Here is a 21,604-nt window from a genome sequence, read left to right on the forward strand (position 1 = left end):
TAGGGGCATGGCCAACTGATAGCCTATGCTGGCAGTGCCAAGACAGGCGGAATGTTGGCATATAAGCCGGACCAATATATAAAAATGCAGTAATTTCTCAAAAAACAGTGTTACACCAATGTTGATACCAATTTTTGTCGACGTTGGGCCGGGGTTAGTGCGATGTTGGTGTGCTGCCTGGGAAGGAGAGGGGGTGGGGTTGGGGTATTGAAACAGATAGCCTAGTTAGAGAAGCAATATGACCGAACACTTCGCTCACACCATTGTAAGGACATTTCATTCTAATCCAAAGAGCATTACGCTTTTTTCGTTTACAACTATTACAGCTTTGCCTTTTGCGCTGTTGTTTTATTTTTTACGAGAAGGGCAGCTAAGGCACCATGCTCACCAACCATTCGACCCTTTTGCTTGCTTGATTTTCCGTGCCTGTTTATTGCTAATAACGCGATCGTCCGCTAAAAATACAAAGGTGGTGATTTACGGAGAAAGAAGGCCACTGGAGTTAACAATGCCGCATGTGAGGATTGGTCTCACTGTGGTGTTATTTAAACTTGTGCGCAGATGGTCATGCACAACCATGATAAGGCGGTGCACATTGGAGGCTTATCACCGCATGGCACTATATAAGGAACCTGTAAATAAAGACGGGTGTCCTTCTGCCCCTCAACGATGAACTGGCTTGTCTGTGACCGCGCTGGAGCCGCGCCTTTCGCTTCACACGAAGTGGTATCAGAAGTGGGATCCAGTCCGTAGGGTTGGTGCCGCGGCACTCCACTGACAGCGGATAGCGCAATGGACACCCCCACGTCAACACCAGGCAGTCCAGCCGCAACGCTGGCAATTCCTCCACCCTGCCTTTTCAACTTTCTATCAACATCGGACTAGCCAGAATGGGTTCAGGAGTTTGACGTCTACCGATACGCCTTGGATGTGAATGAAAAGCTAGAAGAAATCCAAGTGCGGTAGCTGCTTTACACCATCAGCAGGCAAGTAGGAAAATTATCCAAACTTTCGGTCTCTCGGAAGAAGAATCTAAGAATTACGCGGCAGTGTGAAAAAAAAAGTTTTCTGCTCATTTCGTGGCAAAAAAGAGTACAAAAGCGCCTCTTTCCACCACAGACAGAAGGCTCCCGGGGAGTCAGTCGGCCAGCTCGCAACTGCGCTACATATCTTGGCTGACCGCGGCGAGTTCGGCACCCTTAAAACTCATCTGGTGCGGGACAGATTCATCGTCGGATTTGCAGATGCCGCACTGTCAGAGTCGCTCCAGATGGATTCCAGTCTCATATTGGACACGGAGCTCACAAAGGCTCGCCTCAAGGAGACTGTTCAGCGACAACAGCGAAACCGACCCCCCACCGAAGCGAATTCCGAACTGTGGGCGGTAGCTAAAAAGACGACACCGAGTGCCTCGACTTATCGTAACAGCGGCGTTCGCCAACCTACATTGCGCCCTGCGCAGAAAAGTCATGAAGACTTGCAGCGGTTCCGTATTTGTGGACGCTCGAACCATTCTACCTTCAAATGTCCTGTTCGGGCGGTGCGATGTAACAGCTGCCGAGCCAAAGGACACTCCGCTGTGGAGTGCATTAGCAACACCCCTAAACGAGAGGTAGGGGTTTCCACCCAACAGTCGAAGCCAGAAAACTATTTTGTAGGAATGTCTAATGGGGCTAAGGCTAGGTTTCCTCAGGAAAATACATAGAGTGCCAATTTTTGCTGGGGTTGATTCGGCTTGATTTCTCTGGAGTGTCTATGCGGTTACAGCTGTCACGCGTAGTATTAAACGCGGCATGAGGTCAACGCCTCACCTTGAGGAAATTGTCGAGGCAGAAGTCGTTTGGAAGCAGCCGGTTTCACAATAGACACTCTATGTGGTAGACTCTGTGTATACTGTTCTCTTAGGGCTACCAGCCATTGAAGCCCTTGGTGTGGTGAAGTTTTTTGATGTCCTATCGGATAAAGAGTTTGAAACCATATGCCCTAAATTGTACTCTGGTCTTGGCCCAATGATTGCGGAGTACACTATACGGCTGAGGCAGGGTACCTCTCCTTTTGCCATAAGTACATTTCGTTGTATTTAAACTCCGTTAAGGGAAGCTGCGCAGGCACAGGTACTCAAAATGGAACATCATCATCATCATCACCAGCAGCAGCAGTCTAATTATACCCACTGCAGGGCGAAGGCCTCTCCCATATTTCTCCACTTAACCCGGTTCTGTGCTAGCTGCATGCACTTGACCCCTGCGAACTTTTTAATCTCATCCGCACACCTAACTTTCTGCCGCCCCTTGCTACGCTTTCCTTTCCTTGGAATCCAGTTTGTTACCCTCAGCGACCATCGGTTATCCTCTCTTCGCACTACATGTCCTGCCCATGTCCATTTCTTCTTAATTTCTACTAGAATGTCGGTAACTTGAGTTATTTCTCTGACCCACTCTGCACGCTTTCTATCTCTTAATGTTACCCCTACCATTTTCGTTCCATAGCCCTCTGGGTTGTCCTCAACTTAAGTAGAACTCTCTTGGTTAGCCTCCACGTTTCAGCCCCATAGGTGAGTACAGGCAAGATGCAACTGTTGTTTACTTTCCTCTTGAGCGATACCGGTAAGCTGCTAGTCATAATCTGCGAGTACTTGCCAAATGCGCTCCATCCCAATCTTATTCTTCTTGTTATTTCCTTTTCATGGTGCGGATCTGCGGTTACTACCTGTCCTAAGTAGACATATTCACCGACTATTTCCAGTATTTCGCTACCTAATGTAAACTGCTGTTCTTTCCCGAGGCTGTTGAACAATACCTTAGTCTTCTGCATATTGATTTTCAAGCCTACCTTTCTACTTCTCCCGTCTAGGTCATCAATCATTATTTGCAGTTCATCCCCCGAATTGCTTAGCAAGGCAATGTCATCAGCAAATCGCAGATTACTGAGGTATTCTCCATCTACCCTTATCCCTAACTGCTCCCATTCCAAGTCTCTGAATACTTCTAAACAAGCTGTGAATAGTACTGGGCAGATTGTGTCTCCTTGCCTAACACCTTTCTTTATGGGAATTTTGTTACTTGCTTTATGCAGAACTATGGTTGCTGTGCAGCCCCTATATATATCTTCCAGCACTTTCACGTACGGTTCGTCTACCACCTGATTTCGCTATGCCTGCATCACCGCCGAGGTTTCAACTGAGTCAAATGCTTTTTGGTAATCAATGAATGCTATGTATAAGGGCTCATTATATTCCGAGCATTTTTCTATCACCTGATTGATGGTATGGATATGATCGATAGTAGAGTACCGTTTCCGAAACCCTGCTTAATCCTTTGCTTGAATGCAGTCTAAGGTTGTCCTGATTCTATTAGCGATTACCTTACTAAATACCTTATACGTAACAGACAGTAAGATGATTGGTCTGTAATTTTTAAGGCCCTTAGAGTCCCCTTTCTTGTTAATGAGGATAATGTTTGCATTCTTCCATGGTTCCGGTACCGTCAATGACACCAGGCACTGCGTATACAGGGTGGCCAGTTTTTCTAGCACGATATCCCCCGTCCTTCAGCAAATCTGTAGTTATCTGATCCTCTCCAGCTAATTTCCCCCTTTTCATAGTTTCTAGTGCTTTCTTGACCTCGTCCTTCATCACTGGTGGAACGTCTGACTGTTTTTCCCTACCGCCAATCTCATCACGGTCCTGACTAGTTTGGCTACTGTACAGATTTGTATAGAACTCCTCCGCTACTTTGACTATCCTATCCATATTCGTGATGACGTTGCCCGTCTTGTCCCTCATCGCATACATCTGGTTTTTGCCTATGCCCAATTTCTTCTTTACCGCTTTAATGCTTCCCCCGTTCTTTTCTGCCCAAAATGTAACAACAAGGAGTAATCAGAAACGTTGATGAGCCAACCGAGTAGTGCGCGCTCATCGTGCCAGTACTTAAGCTGTCAGTTGCAGTGCGCATCTACGTAGATTTAACTCAACTAGACAAATGTGTGTTGCGGGAGCATTTCGTGTAGCTGAACGTTGACGATGTGTTGGGCGTACTTACAGGAGCATCTTATTTTTGAAGTCATACACTAACTCGCACTTCCATCAAATTAAACTGGCTGGGGCGTATCAGTTGGTCACCGCTTTCATTACACCCTTTTGGCGCTTCTGTTTCCGCCGGTTACCATGTGGTATAACTTCTGCCCCAGAATATTTTCAGAAGCTCATGAGCGAAATCTTGGACTGTCTGCCAGGATAGTAAAGCTCATGGATGGCATATTGATTTTTGGTTCATCAAAGACTGATCATAATAAAAGGTTACTTGCCGTTACAAGCAAGCTTGTTATATCCGGCGTAACACTCAATCGAGCTAAATGTTCTTTTGGCGTTCGCGAGGTAACGTTTTTAGGCTACGTTGTTGAATAATCTGGTATCAAACTGGACCCTAAGAAAGTCATCATCAGCCTGACTATACCCACTGCAGGGCGAAGGCCTCTCCCATATTTCTCCACTCAACTCGGTTCTGTGCTAGCTGCATCCACTTGACCCCTGCGAACTTCTTAATCTCATCCGCCCACCTAATTTTCCGCCGCCCCCTGCTACGCTTTCCTTCCCTCGGAATCAAGTTTGTTACCCTAAGCGACCATCGGTTATCCTCTCTTCGCACTACATGTTCTGCCCATGTCCATTTCTTCTTCCTAATTTCCACTAGAATGTCGGTAACTTGAGTTATTTCTCTGACCCACTCTGCACGCTTTCTATCTCTTAATGCTACCCCTACCATTTTTCGTTCCAGAGCCCTCTGGGTTGTCCTCAACTTAAGCAGAACTCCCTTGGCCAGCCTGCACGGTTCAGCATCATTGGTGAGTACAGGTAAGATACAACTGTTATATGCTTTCCTCTTTAGCGATACCGGTAAGCTTCTATTCATAATCTGCGAGTGCTTGCCAAATGCACTCCTTCCTAATCTTATTCGTCTTGTTATTTCCTTTTCATGGTCCGGATCTGCGGTTACTACCTGTCCTAAGTAGACGTATTGTTACGAAGATGACGAAGCGGGCAGTGGTGCAGGGCGAGGCGCTCGCGCCAGGGCCGCTGGCCATTAAAGCATATTTCATCATCATGTCATCACGTCGTTCTGTTTCTGTTGTGTCGTCGTGTTCCATCGCTCGTCATGCCGCCACGTAACATTTTGTTGGAGGTGCGGTTCATCCCCATCCTCGCTGTGCCCCATCGAAGCCAACCATACGCTGGGTCCATCAGCCGAGAGCGCGTGGAGATCGTTGTCCAGCTTTACCCTAGCCCTTTGTGACAGACCCGAACAGTCGCTCTCCCTAGCCCCGTCCCCAGCCCTGACCACTACACACGACGATCAGGAAGAGCCCAAAACCGACCCGACCGACCCCACAACGAAGCGACCTCACGACCACTATGACGAAGACAGCACCCCCGCCCAAGCCGTTCGGCGTGTCCATGAGCCTTGGCCTTCGGCAAACGATGAAGGTTGGACCTGATGCTCCGGGGCAAGCATTCATCGCCTCTTCCCATTAATTGTGGTGTCCAGCGTTTTATGTCCTAATCGTGTGTCTGTGTTCATCGTCGCTTCATGCATTGGACTCCTAGCAATCGATCGGGACGATCGCTCGGCGCCCCCGGGTAATGTTACGAAGATGACGAAGCGGGCAGTGGTGCGGGGCGGGGCGCTCGCGCCAGGCCCGCTGGCCATTAAAGCATAATTCATCATCATGTCATCACGTCGTTCTGTTTCTGTTGTGTCGCCGTGTTCCATCGCTCGTCATGCCACCACGTAACAATATTCGCCTACTACTTCCAGTACTTCGCTACCTAATGTAAACTGCTGTTCCTTCCCGAGGCTGTTGAACATTACCTTTGTCTTCTGCATATTGATTTTCAAGCCTACCTTTCTACTTTTCCTGCCTAGGTCATCAATCATTGTTTGCAGTTCATTCCACTAGTTGCTCAGCAAGGCAATTTCATTAGCAAATCGCAGATTACTAAGGTCTGAGGGGATCTGAAGAATAATGCAACAGATTAGTAAGAAAGAAACCCATCAACGAATTAGCGGTGAGGAGGAGGGCAGAAGAGCTCAGAATCTCGCTACAGAATAGGTATTCATCTCTAACCAAGGATGGCGACATTGCCCTAGAAGCAAGGAACAATAATTTCAGAGATATCATTACTGAGTGCGCGGTAGAAGTAGGCGGTAGGATAGTTAGAGAGGATACCGGTAAGCTCTCTAAGGAGACGAAAGATTTGATTAAGGAACGCCAGAGTATGAAAGCTTCCAATCCAACAGACCGGCTCGAATTGGCCGAGATATCAAAACTAATCAATAAGCGCAAGGTGGCCGATATAGAGAAGTATAACATAAAAAAATTTGAGCATGCTGTAAAAAACGGGGGAAGGCTTAAAGCGGTAAATAGGAAATTGGGCAAAGGCAAAAACCAGATGTATGCGATGAGGGACAAGACGGGCAACGTCATCACGAATATGGATAGGATAGTCAAAGTAGCGGAGGAGTTCTATACAAATCTGTACAGTAGCCAAACTAGTCAGGACCGTAATGAGATTGGAGGTAGGGAAAAACAGTCAGACGTTTCACCAGTGGCGAAGGACGAGGTCAAGAAAGCATTAGAAACTATGAAAAGGGGGAAATCAGCTGGAGAGGATCAGATAACTACAGATTTGTTGAAGGACGGGGGGGGGGGGATATCGTGCAAGAAAGAGTGGCCACCCTGTATACGCAGTGCCTGTTGTCATCGACGGTACCGGAACCATGGAAGAACGCAAACATTATCGGCATTCATAAGAAAGGGGACTCTAAGCACCTTAAAAGTTACAGACCAATCAGCTTACTGTCTGTTACGTATAAGGTATTTACTAAGGTAATCGCTAGTAGAATCAGGACAACCTTAGACTTCAATCAAGCAAAGGATCAAGCAGGGTTTCGGAAACTGTACTCTACTATCGATCATATCCATACCATCAGTCAGGTGATAGAAAAATGCTCTGAATATAACCAGCCCTTATACTAGCATTCATTGATTACGAAAAAGCATTTGACTCAGTTGAAACCTCGGCGATGATGCAGGCATTGCGAAATCAGGGGGTAGATGAGCCGTACGTGAAAGTGCTGGAAGATATATATAGTGGCTGCACAGCAACCATAGTTCTGCATAAAAAAAGTAACAAAATTTCCATAAAGAAAGGTATTAGGCAAGGAGACACAATGTCCCCAGTACTATTCACAGCCTGCTTAGAGGAAGTATTTTTGAAATAAATAATTTCTCAAAAACAAATTCAGAGACTTGGAATGGGAGCAGTTAGGGATAAGGGTAGATGGGAGAATACCTAAGAAAGTACAAGCAATCAAATAAATGGATGCGTTGGCAGCAGTACGCGTCATACGCGTCTTTCTAAGCATGGTGAGTTATTTGCGAAGATTTCTTCCAGACCTAGCTGAACTATCGGTGCCGCTACGTGAACTGCTCGTAACAGGCAAAGTGTGACATTAGGGCCGATCGCAGGAGAGAGCGTTTGCTACTTTGAAACAGCTGATGTCGTCAGCAACGTGTATTGCAAAGTTCGATCCAACGCTTCAAACAGTTTTATCGGCTGACGCATTTTCGTTCGGCATCGGAGCAGCTCTGCTTCAAGATCAGGTAGACGGGCAGAAACAGGCTGTTGCTTTTATCTCCCGTGCATTGCCATCAACGGAGCAGAGGTACGCGCAAATTGAAAACGAAGCGCTGGCTCTCACTTGGACGGCCGAACGCCTGGAAGTTTACCTAAGAGGGCTTGACTTTCAGTTTGAAACCGATCACTGGCCCTTGGTTACTCTTCTGGAAAAATCGCCAATCGACGTGTTACCTCCGAGGATCCAAATGTTTCGCGTGGTGCGTATGTGCTTTTCCTTCACCATTTTGTATTTCCCAGGAAAACAGATTGTCAGTGCTGATGGCCTTTCTCTGGCACCTTGTAAATAATTCCGGTGTGGGACCAGTTTTCGCAAGATGAGGTCTCAAGATTTGTTCAAGGCTCCGTGAGCGAAGTTCTGTTCCCAGTCCATCTGAATGAGGTGAAGCAGGCGCAACAATGCGACGCAATCTGCCGGCAGCTATTGTTCTACTGCCGGAATGTATGACCGGGGTTCCGAAGTGTTAATAGCTGGTTGAGGCCTTTTTGTTCGCACCGAGGTCACTTTATAGATTTTGGCGAGGTGCTATTGTATGATCACTGTCTAGTCATCTCTTAGAAGAGGCGAGCAGAAGTCCTGACAGCGTTGCATGAAGGCTTTCAAGGGATAGTAAGATGTGCTCGAGCTCTCGAATTTGTCTGGTGGCCGGGGATTAGTTCAGAATTAGTTTCAGTGGTGAAGAGCTGCTTAGAATGCGCTAAACCGAGAGTACGAAGGGCAGAACCAACGATACCATCGAAGTCGAATTTGCCCTGGCAGAAACCAGGAGCAGACCTGTTTTATCTCAACCGTTGTGGCTGTGAACTACTTTTCGCGCTATCCGAAGGTTGGTTTGTTACAGTCGTCAAATTTTACTGCCGGTATAATTCAGCTGAAAAGTTGTTTTTCCAGGCATGTCATACCAGAAACATTGGTGACTGATAAAGGCAGCCAGTTTTTCTCGCAAGAGTTTAAGGAAGATGCAACTGCATTCTAGTTTACACATGTCACGTGAAGCCCCTGGTATCCGCAATCTAACGATGCAGCAGAGCTCACTCTTCAAACCATGAAAATTTAGCTGGAAAAGTCGGCAGATTCATACTTCGTCCTGGTGGCATACAGGAACACTCCAGGTCCTTTGGGCAAAAGCCCTGCCAAACTCCTAGTGCCCCGCCGGGGTGGCGCAGTGGTTACGGCGCTCGACTACTGTTGCCAAGGACGCGGGATTGAATTCCGGCCTCGGCGGCCGCTTTTCGATGGAGGCAAAAAGAAAGGTTCCCGTGTGCTGTGCGATGTCAGTGCACGTTGAAGAACCCCAGGTGGTTGAAATTTTCGGAGTCCTCCACTACGGAGCCTCTCATTGCCTGAGTCGCTTTGGGATGTTAAACCCGACAAACCAACCAACCAAACTCCTAGTGAACAGACGGTTACGTTCAATTGTACCGCTGCATCCCAACCGGCTGAGACCTCCGAAGTCGAGAGACCTAAACGTCTGTCAGCAGAAATGAAGCGGTCAGAGAAAAGCAGCGGCATAACGACGACAGCCATCAAATGGCTAGGCAGCTGAAACAGCTACAAGTCGAAAGTCGGGTGTGGGCAAAAGACCGTCGGGTCAGTGCTACGGTTTTAATATATTCTTCTCGACCGCACTCCACGTCATCAGGACAGATGTGGGTCTGGAACTGGAAAGGAACCGGCGTGCATTGATCCTGACAGGTCAAAACCAAAAAACTACCTCCCCTCACACATTCCAGGACCACTGCAATCGGTAGAGTCCCCGGAGGAAGCAGAGTGTGGGAGAACCCTTTCGGGACGGAAACTTCAGTCCCTAATCTTTTTCCCTTTCCTTGTAATGCTGCTCCAGCTGCACCAGAACCAGAAAATAATCCTTCACCAAAGTGCAAGCTGTCCCCGGCCTGGTGCTCGATTCTTAGGGGTGAAAGGCTTGGTAATAGGATTATAGGTCCCTAATAGTTCCGCCGATGGGACAGTGGTCCGTTCCGCCATCTAACAAAAATACGTCCACATCCCGCGGTATAAGCTCTTTATGTGGACCTTTTTTAAACAACATTCTCGGTCCATGGTATCTTTTCCCAAGCATTTAATCCCAGAAGAGCCGAGCACTAGGTCGGGAGAAATCTTGTACCCATTGGAAACCGGTGCATACCCGGCGGCACCAGGAATCGAATCCGGTACCTCCCCAATGCAAGGCGGATGCGCCTCCACAGGGCACCATTTCCTTCGGGGCTTTTTCAAGCAGCTACCTGATTTCGAAACACTTGTTAGTCATGGCAATGTCTACAGAAGAAAATGTCTGCTCGAGAAATCTACTTCGAATGACTACGTCTTTGTCAGAGTGGGATTTCCTGGAACGTTTCGAAGCAAACTCCAGCAGGCCATCTGATGATAAACCAAGTGCTTTGGAGGTACTGGCTGACTTCTTTCAATATGTGCCTGCTTGCATGACGAGAGGTATGTACACGGCAAGTCAAACGTTCCCAGGCCGCTCCGAAGAAGCCGGGAACGGCTGCTGTCCGCTATAGCGGCGCTGCCATCGCAACAGCGCCTCGACGCGCACCGGTGGCGAGGGTATGCGCTGGCAGAAGGAGCATCCCTCTCTCTCGCTAACTCACTTTGATAAGGAGGCATACAAAATGCTGGAGTAGCGTTTATTTTCGCTCTTAGAATTTCGCCGCGGTGAGTGCGCGCAGCAGCGGACCAGTTTCCCGGAAAGCGGTGCATCATGCAGGAAGCCATATTTAGTTAGACTCCCTGTGCTTCTGCGTGCATTTAGGCTTCGTGGACTACAATACCGTGCGCTTAACTTCACATTAGCTTCGTTAGGGCTCTATCAGACAATTGCGTAGTTTTTCACGCGCCATGCTGTTGCATCTTCGTTTCATATTCTGCAAATTCGCTACATACGGAGGTGGCCAGAGCTAGGAGTACTGAAAATATTTGTATTTGTGGCCGAACAGTTCACGTTCACCGCAGTGATGCAAACGCGGAGTGTTAATAATTTAGCAAGAAACGCTTGGGTGCTTGAGCGAGCTGCTTTTACACATACTGTTTTTTCTCTTTTTAGCATCTCTACGATGCACGTTCGATAAGTCAAAGCTATGTTTTCGATGCTGACGCTACAGACCCGGTGTTTAATATATGCAGAGCGTGGTTCGTGCGCATATTGTAAACAAAAATGGTACCGCAGGAACTCCGTCTTCTTACATGCTCTGAATGCGTAATCATTATTGCTACTGTTTCGCTTGTGTTGTATTTTTTCATACGCGGCGTTCATGCTCAAGGGCTTCGTGTACACGACGTGTGTTCAGTGTTCCTTAGTGACTTTGCAGATTATTGCCGAGTGCAGTTCCTTCGTTGGATAGCGTATGTCACGCATAATTGCACTGGGGTAATCGTGGGTCTCAAATTTCTATTTAATTAAACTTCATTCTAGAAGGTTCAGTATTGTATCGTTGGATAGCTTAAGTTGAGTATAATTGCAGGGGACTAAACGTGGTGCTAACCTATTTAAGTTAATTGTGAATTAATTTTGAACTTTACGGTTCAACTTTGCATCATATATACTTGGATAGCTTACGTCAAGTATAATTTCGCTGAATTAAATATAAAAGCTAATTATGAAACCAATTAGTTGTCTGAGTAAAAATTGAAATTACCCTGACTACTTCAAGTCGTAAATCGTTGAATAGCTCATATCGAGTATAATTGCATTAACTTAAATCTAGTTCCCATGTTATTATCAATTTGTTGTTATGTAAAAATTCAACCCTTTGCTAAAACATCGTCAGATACCTTTGCATAGTTTATATCGCTAATTAGCGGTCTTAGTATGTAGCGGTTTTAATGAATAGCTAATATTTATTTCATGCTGAATCACAGTTTTTGTTAAGGTTGTAACATAAAATATTGTTGAGCAGGTCTCAACAAATACAATCTAAAATTGAAACTTCAACCGAAACAATTGAATGCTAAACTAACGCTAGCTCAGTTTTGTAACTTGTGCACTTCAGATATTAAATGCACTTATTTCCATCGAAATGGAGGAAACTGTTTTAAATGCTTCGATTACTTACTTCTGCCCGGCTTTGATTGCGACTGGCTCAGCGTTCTTACGCGCGGCCGAACTGTCGCAGATCAATGATTGAACACGCTTTGTAAAAATGTGCAATTTCGTTCTAGTTCCTGCTGCAAATCTTGCGGATATGCGGCGTAAGGACAACAGATGGCAAATATACGCGCGGCGTTGTTAGAATATATTTGCTTGCACTTTTGGTCGGCATACTTCTGAGAACAGGTGGCTTATCGATGGAGGCTGTGGTATAGCTCGTATTCCGGAGTAAATCCTCAAGCAGCTCCATGTAATTCTGCAATGGCTACGTGTACTTACAGTGTTCTCTCAGAGCATTGCTCCCGCACGGAAAGTCGAACATATCGAACGTTACGGCTGGCTGTGGCTCGCATAGGGCGCTGCTTATTAACATATACTACTATGCCATCTTACACTTCACGGTATACATTTCTCCAGGAACAACTTCAATAATGTGAACGGCTCATTGGGAACACAATCCTACGTTTTGCCTCCAAAGTGGTACAAGAAACTCTCAACTGGTCAAAACAATGTGTTGCCGTAAAGGCAGCCAATGCAGATTTTGACCTTCTATATCCAATACAGGTACGTAGAGCCTCTCCATTTTTAAAGGAATAAATTAGAATGGAATTCGAATAGAACTGCACAGCTGAGGCATTCACCGCACTTAGGTATATTCTATATATTTCCTTTAATTTATCTTGTCGTCGCATGCCGTTTAGAAATGGAGCTTTGCACTTGGAATCAGTGAAGTGACGGGCAGTAAAATATTTAGCCTGGACGATTCGCTCATGGAGAGCTGTATGTATTAAGCGGTAGGTAAAATACAACCTGCTAACCTGACCCGGAAAGTTCTTCAAGCAGAGCGTAAAGCAGATAATAAAAGTTTACCGTCATTAAAGCTACGGCAACTTCTAGTTTTCGCAAAGTAGAAGTGCTATATTTTGTGTGAATATGTTTTTTTGCTTGATGCATGGAATGAATAAAGTGGGTGGACTTATATTTGGCTTGCAAATTTTGTAGACACTTGTATTTTTCCAGCTTTTATTTCTGTTTGTTCTTCTCATTGTTCTAAATAGCAAAAGCCACAACTGAGCTTTTTCGAACATTTTTCGCGTTTAGGCGCGTGCAGATACATATTGTAGCCTACATGACAATGGTTCACAAACCAAAGCATAGCATTTTATTTCAATGAAAAGGCTGTCTTTGCAAGACATCCAACGTTCGCAAATATAAAGCGGTAAGCCCTCTTTCCTTGATATCCTGCCAAAATAAATGTCGTTGCTTTTTTGCTTGATTACGCAAAGCACGATAAAAAAATCTGGCATGCTTCATAAATGTCATATGAAAGCAAAAACAATGCTAGATTTCGTGTCTCCACTTCAAAAGGATCAAACAAAAGGTGAGCAAAAGACTGAATCAGTGACCTTCGCCGCCTCCAATTCTTCATGACGGCCAATAGCTTGTGGCGCTGTTGTTTGTGCCGCGAGAAGCCACAATCGGCGTCCTCAATGTCCTGTATTCTCCCGGGCAGAGACGCAGATAGGTTGCGAGCCAGGTCTGCGTGGGCACTCAGTCGCTCCCACTCCTTTTGGACTGCCATTCACAACGCTTCTCTCCTCTGTGGAACGATGAAGAAGAAGTGGAGGATTCCGAACGTCTGAAGCTAGCGCTCTTCCACTTTTCTGGATTTTATATCGCTGTGAGCTATTTGTGATCTCGACATCCTTCGGGATGGCGGGCGCACGACCCCTGCGCCCACCAGCCATCATCGAACAGGCTACAGCGTACTCGACGGGTCACCTTGACGTCGCGGACGTGGAGCTTCCAGACTCGGCAGATGACTCCACCGTGACTGAGATGGATTCCGACAACAGTTACACGCCTGTACAGTCGCGCCGCCTGAAAAGGAAGCTGCGCCGAACATCAGTAATGAGTGAGACACCAAAGAAGAATGCTGAAAAGCAAGGGATCTTTTCCGTAGCTTTCGTACCAACAACGGCAACGGCGAATCTGAATGTGATAAACAGACAGCACCTGACGCAGTTTTTCGACCAGCTGGTTCCCGGTGAAGTTGACGAAGTCAGAATTAATCCCTGGAAGAATATCCTGACCGTGGATGTCAAATCCCAGGCTACAGTGGACAAGCTGAAAGTAATTGGTGCGCTAGGCAACATGCCGGTCCGTTCCTCTCTTGCACATGGGAAAAAGACTACTGCAGGGTTAATCAGCGACGTTGAACCCGAGATAAATGAAAGCGATCTCTGCACGCTGATCAAATCTACGGCGCGCATTGTGGATGTTCATCGATTCGGCCGCTCAAAGTGCGTTAAATTAGTCTTTGAAACTGAATCCCTCCCATCCCACGTTAAAGTGGGCTATGTGAGACACCCAGTTCGGATGTATGTTCCAAGACCTGTTCAATGCCACAAATGCCACAAGATCGGACATGTGAGCGCCGTTTGTCGAAACGAGGTCTCCTGCCGTCGATGCGGCGGTACGCATCCTCATGACGCATGCGAGACGGAGACTGTCAAGTGTGCGAACTGCTCGGGTGCCCATGAATCGACGGCTAAGGACTGTCCTAAAATTCGGGATGAAAAAAGTATACTAAAAAAGATGGTGAGAGATAACTCGACTCAACAAGAAGCGGCCGCGTCTATTCGTCGTCGCAAGCACCGTTCCCGACGCCGACACAAGGAATCGGAAGGCAAGCCTAGCCTGGATAAGTCAACTTCAGAGTTAACGTCAGCTCAGGTGCCACAACAGATTGAGTCTAATCCCGCTAAGAGTACTCTTGCTGTAATGTCGCAGACAGTGTCACAGGCCAAGGATCAGACAGAGGCTGTTGTATTACCTACCGCCTCTGATGCTGAGTGGCCAGCTCTACCATCAAAGGCCAACGCCAGGCATAATCCCAGGTTGGTTGCCACACGTACTGAAAATTCCGACAACCCCGACAGCCAGCAGGTAAAAGAAATGCTGAAATAGCTGGTTCGTTCAATGCGGGTGCTACTCTCCAGCATCAACACGCAAACAGCAAAATTTGCTGTTCAGTTTTTGGACGCATTTGAGCCGCTTTTGGCGGAATTGCAATAATTCACAATGGCGCAACAAACTAACCCCACCTCTGTGACGATGCACTTGCGCCGCAGTGTTGTGATGCAATGGAATGCCCGAGGCCTGCGTGGTCGGCTGAGTGACTTCCGACAGCGGGTACAGAAGTACCGCTTTCCTGTGATCGTGATCTGTGAGCCCAACATGCCGGCTGCTTTCCGCCGTTCTGGATATGTTCTGATATGGTCTAGAGAAGCAAACGAAACAAGCAAAGTGCTGGCATGTGTACGCAAAGACATTGCGAACGTCCGCCATGCTCTGCAGCCCCACAACACGAACCACTACATTTGTTTGACGTTAACCCTGAAAGGACGAGTATGTTCTCTAATTGGCGCTTATATTCCACCGAGGGATGGCTTGGACAAATCATATCTATTTTCAACAATCCAGTGTTGTGCAGCTCCTCGTATTATTGTGGGGGACTTTAATGCTCACCACCCTCAGTGGGGTAGTGCAATAATGAGCAATAGAGGAAGAGACCTGGCAGACTTTATGCATACGCAAGATCTCGTCAATATAAACGACGGCTCACCGACGTTTCTACGCAGAACAACCTACAGCAGCTGCTTGGATGTGGCGTTTGTTTCAAGAAACCTCCATCCCTCCGTTTCTTGGTGTAGTGATGTGGAAACACATGGGAGTGATCACATACCAACGTACATATGCATCAAGTGGTTTGCACCAGCCACTTCACCTTGTGTGCAGTACACAGACTGGCCCGCCTTTAGGGCAGCGGTGGAGACTTCCAGCGTGGACCTCCAGTCACCATCTGAAATAGAGGGACTCATTACTTTCTCCCTCAGTGAGAACACTCGCTATGTTAGTGTGCCGGTGTCAGTGTCCAGCATAGACGTGGAATTCGAGCGGCTTCGCGCGATCCGTCGGCGGGCTGAAAGGAAGTACAGAAGAACGAAATCCGCGCAAGATCTCGCACTCTCTCGCCGAGCTAAACGACAAGTTTTGCGTCACCTGAAGAGGTTAGGACGACAACGTTGGAGACAGTTCTGCTCATCACTGGATCCCCGTAAGCCCCTGTCGCGTATCTGGCATGTTGTGAGAAGCTTGCGCACACCTCCGCGAGAAAGGCACCCTTTTCGTGCCCTGGCCCTTTACCAACGCCGCAATGAAGTTGACGTAGCTGAAGATTTTTGTAAAATTGTTGTGGGCACAGACCAGGCACAGTTACCAATTTCAGAGGTTTTTGCACCACCTTCGCCGAATGATCAATACGACGTGCCCTTTACAATAGCTGAATTAGACACCGCTCTTGCTTCTTGTCGGCATTCATCTGCACCTGGTCCAGACTGGATTACTTATTGAACCTTATCGAACCTAGGCAAGGATGGTATAACTGCACTACTTAATTATTTCAATGATATATGAGCTTCTAGTACTGTTCCTGAACACTGGAAAATTAGCCGCCTGGTTGCTCTTTTGAAGCTTGGAAAGCCTCCCCTCGAACTTACCTCATACCGGCCAGTTGCCCTAGCAAGCTGTGTTGGAAAAGTTGTGGAGCGCACGGTGCTGGCAAGACTTGAGTGGTATCTAGAGAGTAATGATCTTTATCCGAATATGATGACTGGATTTCGCCGCGGACGCTCTTCCATTGACAGCGTCATCGACCTTGTGGCGACAGTAGAACACGAAAAGCTTCACCGTCGACTAGTAGCTGCTGCATTTTTAGATATAAAGGGAGCTTACGACAACGTCCTTCATGAAGCTATTCTTGATGGACTTGACGACGTGGGAGTTGGTGGCCGACTGTACTTGTGGATTGTAAGCTATCTCAGCGGCCGCTCTGTTTACATGACTACGCCTGAAGGAGACACTACCGACTTTCAGGTCGGTCGTGGAGTTCCACAGGGAGGAGTTCTCAGCCCAACTTTATTTAACGTTGCGCTAATTGGCCTGGTGAGTGAACTGCCAACTAACATCCACATAAGTGCATATGCTGACGACATCTGCATCTGGGCCTCTGGTTCGACGCGCCCACAACTACGTGCGAGACTGCAACGAGCTGTGTCATCAACATCGATGTACTTACGGCGTCAAGGTTTATTTTTAGCGGCAGAAGAGTGTGCAGTGATCGCGTTCACGGGAAAATGTGTCAGCCGCTACCCGATTACCCTTCATGGAGTCGTAATACCATACCTCTCCAGGCACAGATTCCTGGGAGTAATTATTGACCACCGACTATCTTGGTCGAAACATATTGTTATGGTGAAGAAGAGGCTAATTAATTTTTGCCATGTACTTCGTTACATAGCTGGCATCAAATGGGGTCCAACTGAGCGCTCCTTAATACAGCTTTACGAGGCTGTGTTTGCTGGCTACATCCGGTACAGTCTCCCAGTACTCTCTAGTATGAGCATTTCCTGCTTGCGGACTTTAGAGAGCGTGCAAGCGTAGGCACTGAAAATATGCCTTGGACTGCCCAGATACACCTCTAACAAAGGCACAATTGAAGAGGCACACGCTCGCCCAATGTCCATATACTTGTCACACGAACCACTTCGTGTATATTTACGAGCACTTACAAGACACCGTTTTCACCCACTCAGCAAGATTCTGGATGAGAGGCCGCACTGCAGTTTTACATCTGCACTCCGCTGCCATCAGTCGCAAGTACCGACAGGATATGCCCTTCCATATCGTCCCACCCAACCACCATGGACGATGGATAAACCTTTGGTGCACCTTGGTGTTCCCGGAATACTAAAGAAATCTATCGTACCAATTAGTGGACTCAAACAACTTACTCTGGCACACATCTGGTCAACAAATGCACTCCGCTGCCATCAGTCGCAAGTACCGACAGGATATGCCCTCCCATATCTTCCCACCCAACCACCATGGACGGTGGATAAGCCTTTGGTGCACCTTGGTGTTCCCGGAATACTAAAGAAATCTATGGTACCAATTAGTGGACTCAAACAACGTACTCTGGCACACATCTGGTCAGAATATCCCAGTTATATTCACGTATACACCGATGGATCTGTGTCAGCACAGGCATCCGCTGCAGCTGTGGTCATACCAGCTCAGAAAACGACTCTGCATTTCCTTTTGGGACATACCTCTACATCAACCGCTGCCGAACTTATAGCCATTCGGGAATCTATTCGCTATATATGTGGGGAACCACCTCAAAAATGGTGTATATTCACGGACTCGAAGACTGCATTACAAATTTTGGAAAACTTCTTATGCCACACTGCCTATCAGTCCCTGGCACTAAACATTACGGAGCTCATCACATATGCCCAGCTGCAAGGCCACATGATAATGTTTCAATGGATTCCTGCCCACTGCGGCCTCCATGGGAATGAGCAGGCCGATTTTGAAGCGAAAAGCGCTCTCATCAATGGCTTCCAAACAGCTGTGCCTTTTTCAAGAGCGGATACGACGTGTCTTCTAAAGAGTTATACGAATATTGCTACAGCAGTTTACTGTGCTCAACCAGACGCCCGACACATCCGTCTAAGAAGGCTTGATCGAACATTTAAATTTAATGTTCCGCGTGATATTCCGCGTCATCAGACATGCTTGATACATCGACTTCGTTTAAACGTGGCTTTCACGCGCAAGTACTTACATTTAATTGGACAGATGGACTCACCGGAATGTTTAACTTGTGGCATCCCAGAGACTGTGGACCATGTATTATTGGTGTGCCCAGAGTATGCGAACGAAAGAAATGTGCTAGCTGCTTCCTTGAAGCATTTAGACAAGAGGCCTCTGTCGGAGGAACTGCTGCTGGGCGCTTGGCAGGACAAGGAGAAGGGCATCCAGGCAGTGCGCGCTCTTTGCCGTTATTTGAGCGCCAGCGGACTTGATTCACGTTTGTAAAGCAAGCTGCTGTGTCTGTATATATATTTCATATACCTTCTTCCACATCGTCACCCATCATGACCTTCTTTCTTCTCTCCTCCCCCTTCCCCAGTGCAGAGTAGCAGGCCAGATTTGAATTATTCGGGCCACCCTCTCTGCATTTTCCTATCAATAAATCCATCTATCTATCTCTCCTCTGTATCTCCAAGGCACGCCGCGCCAATCTTGCCTGCATTAAACCCCAAATGTTTTTATTTATATTAACATCGGCGCCTTTAAAAGACCATTCGAGGACGTTTTATGGACATACCTGAAATAGAAACATGAGAATGATGATTGTTAACCGCTCATAACAGGGGTAGCCAGGGGTAATATCACAGAAAATTAGTCATTGACAATATTGAACGATACTAAGCATCTATTAACAAATACAGGGTGATAACATTAGCGATCCCTCGCGCACATATGCTCCCTCGTTGAACCGCAATGATTTATCAATACCAAAGGGTCATCATACTATTACTGGCGCAGTAATGCAGTGGTTAAGCAATGCGGCACTGTCCCGGCAGGTGGCCGTCTCATACGTAGCTACACCGATGTTGCTTGTGGCACCCAGGTGTCCATTTTCGAACTCCCAATAGGCTCAATTTTAGGCTAATTCATGGCAACCTGCCCCAGTGGGCAAATCACCATCCCCAATCCCACTGAAATGTGGACCACCTGTTATTCCACTCAAAACGCTGAGGATTAAAGCAAAAATAAAGTATTACAGACAGAGCATACAAAAGCTCATTAGAAATCTTATGTCGCAGGAGAGTGTTCGACACTTCTCGGTTAAGCAATCCAAATTTTCAGAACTTTCACAGACACCTAATTTCACGCCGACAGGTTTTATTTTCGCTGTTTTGGGGTTCCAGATAAAGAATTATGTAATTGGTGACGAAAGTCCAAAGAAAATGAGATGCATGTACAAAATTGCGTCACCGCACGCAGCAACGACTATTTGATTTGGGATGGATGGGATGGAATATTGGACCATCCCCTTTGAAACGGGGTGGTAGAAGTTGCTATCATGCTCATTTTCCTCCCTGTATCTTTAATATTGTTTTAGATTGGTTACCTTTACCTTCATTATATTTATTGAATTATTTTCTCATTACTAACATTACGTCACTTTTCGCTTTTTAAGCCACCAATCTTCCAGTCAATTTTTCCTAGCTTCCACCGCAGGTTTATTCACCCGGCCACTGGTATCTCTAAACACCAGAGGTTTAGGAAGAGTGACTGCGCCTGAATCGAATTCCGGATGAATACCATTATATTCGAGTATAATATGGTCGATTGTTTCACTGGAGTTACCACTTACAGCACATGCGTCATCTTCATTGTTTAATTTCTTTTTGTAGCAGCGTGTTCTAAGGCACCCTGATCTATCTTCAAAAAGTAGTGCACTGCCTCTTGAGTTATCAAAGAAAGCTTCCTTCCTGAACTGCCCTTTCCACTTTCAGTATAATTCCACAATCTGTTTATTTTTCATCGAATTTATCTAATATTTACCTTCTGTGTTTTTCCCCTATTGCTCCACGCTCGTTATTTCTTCGTTCTTGTGACCAGCATATTTATTGGTTATATTCCTAGTTCTTTTCCTCCATTTTGAGTCAACGCTTTTTAGGTAAAGCTATTTAAATACTTTAGCTGCCCATCTGTTAGTGTCAAATTTCGCCAGGCGTTCCTCATATAATATATTACTCTGAGCTTACCGTACTTGGAAAGATGCCCAGCCCACATCTCCCTGAACCGCCTCATTTGTGGTTTTGCCCTGGGCACCAAGTGCTAATCTTCCGACAGCTCTCTGATTTATTTTTAATGTCGACTGTACCTCTGAATTTAGGCACAAAACCGCATTTCCGAAAGTAAGCCCGGGCACCACAATTCCTTTCAAAATACCCCTCAAATACCTCATACCTTTTGTATCCCCACAATGCCCTATGCTTCATTATCCAGGCATTTCTTCGCCCTTCTGCCTTAAGTGATTGCTTATGCTTGCCAATGTATGCAATCCTTCGTTTACCCATACCCCAAGACATTTATATTCTGCTACTCTGGGTATTTCATGGCCTTGTATTTTAAGACCCTGATCAGTTGAGCCTTTGAAAATTATCAGAACCTGTACATAACAGATGTCATGGTAAGCGACCTGTTGGATTATATGTGCATCCTTTCTCCTTTTCCTTTATAAACCAAATTCATTTTGCTCTGCCGCCAGCTGTCCGGGATTTGCTTATTCGTTATGACTGTTTCCAAGGCTTTTAACAAAATTTCCTTACTTCTTGGACCAAGTTAATTAATAAGCTTGATGGAAATTTTTCTTTACCTCTAGATATGTTTATACGAATATTTTTTCTGCCTTTTGTCAGTTTAGATTTGTCAGTTCTAAGCTGCTTTGTATTCTGCTACCTTGTGTTGCTTCCTAATTTTCTTAGATTACCCTATCGTCGATCTTACCTGACTCGGCTATAACTGATGTAAAGTAGTTCACTGCGTTGTCTCCCTTTAAACAATTTCCCACGTTATCTTGAATCCGGTCCTGCTTTCTTTGATTCTTTTTACCTAGCCAGCCTATATGGATTCAGAATTTTCTTGGTCCACCACTAGTGGCATCGTGTACGTCAGCCATCCAGCGATCGGTGGACTGCTTTATTGTACTTTGGACAAGGGCCTGTAGATCGTTTCTTTTGTCGATATGATTCCCATTTCTGGTCGATTTCCTGCTGAGATACCTGTGCTTTTTTGCCTGTCAGTGTTTCCTTGATGCGGCCCGTCGTTGTTCAGTGGCTGCCCTGATTTCCATATTCCACCAGCTTCGTGG

Source organism: Amblyomma maculatum, chromosome 11, assembly GCF_055883805.1.
Source record: "Amblyomma maculatum isolate TAMU_Amacu chromosome 11, ASM5588380v1, whole genome shotgun sequence".
Lineage (NCBI taxonomy): Eukaryota > Metazoa > Arthropoda > Arachnida > Ixodida > Ixodidae > Amblyomma > Amblyomma maculatum.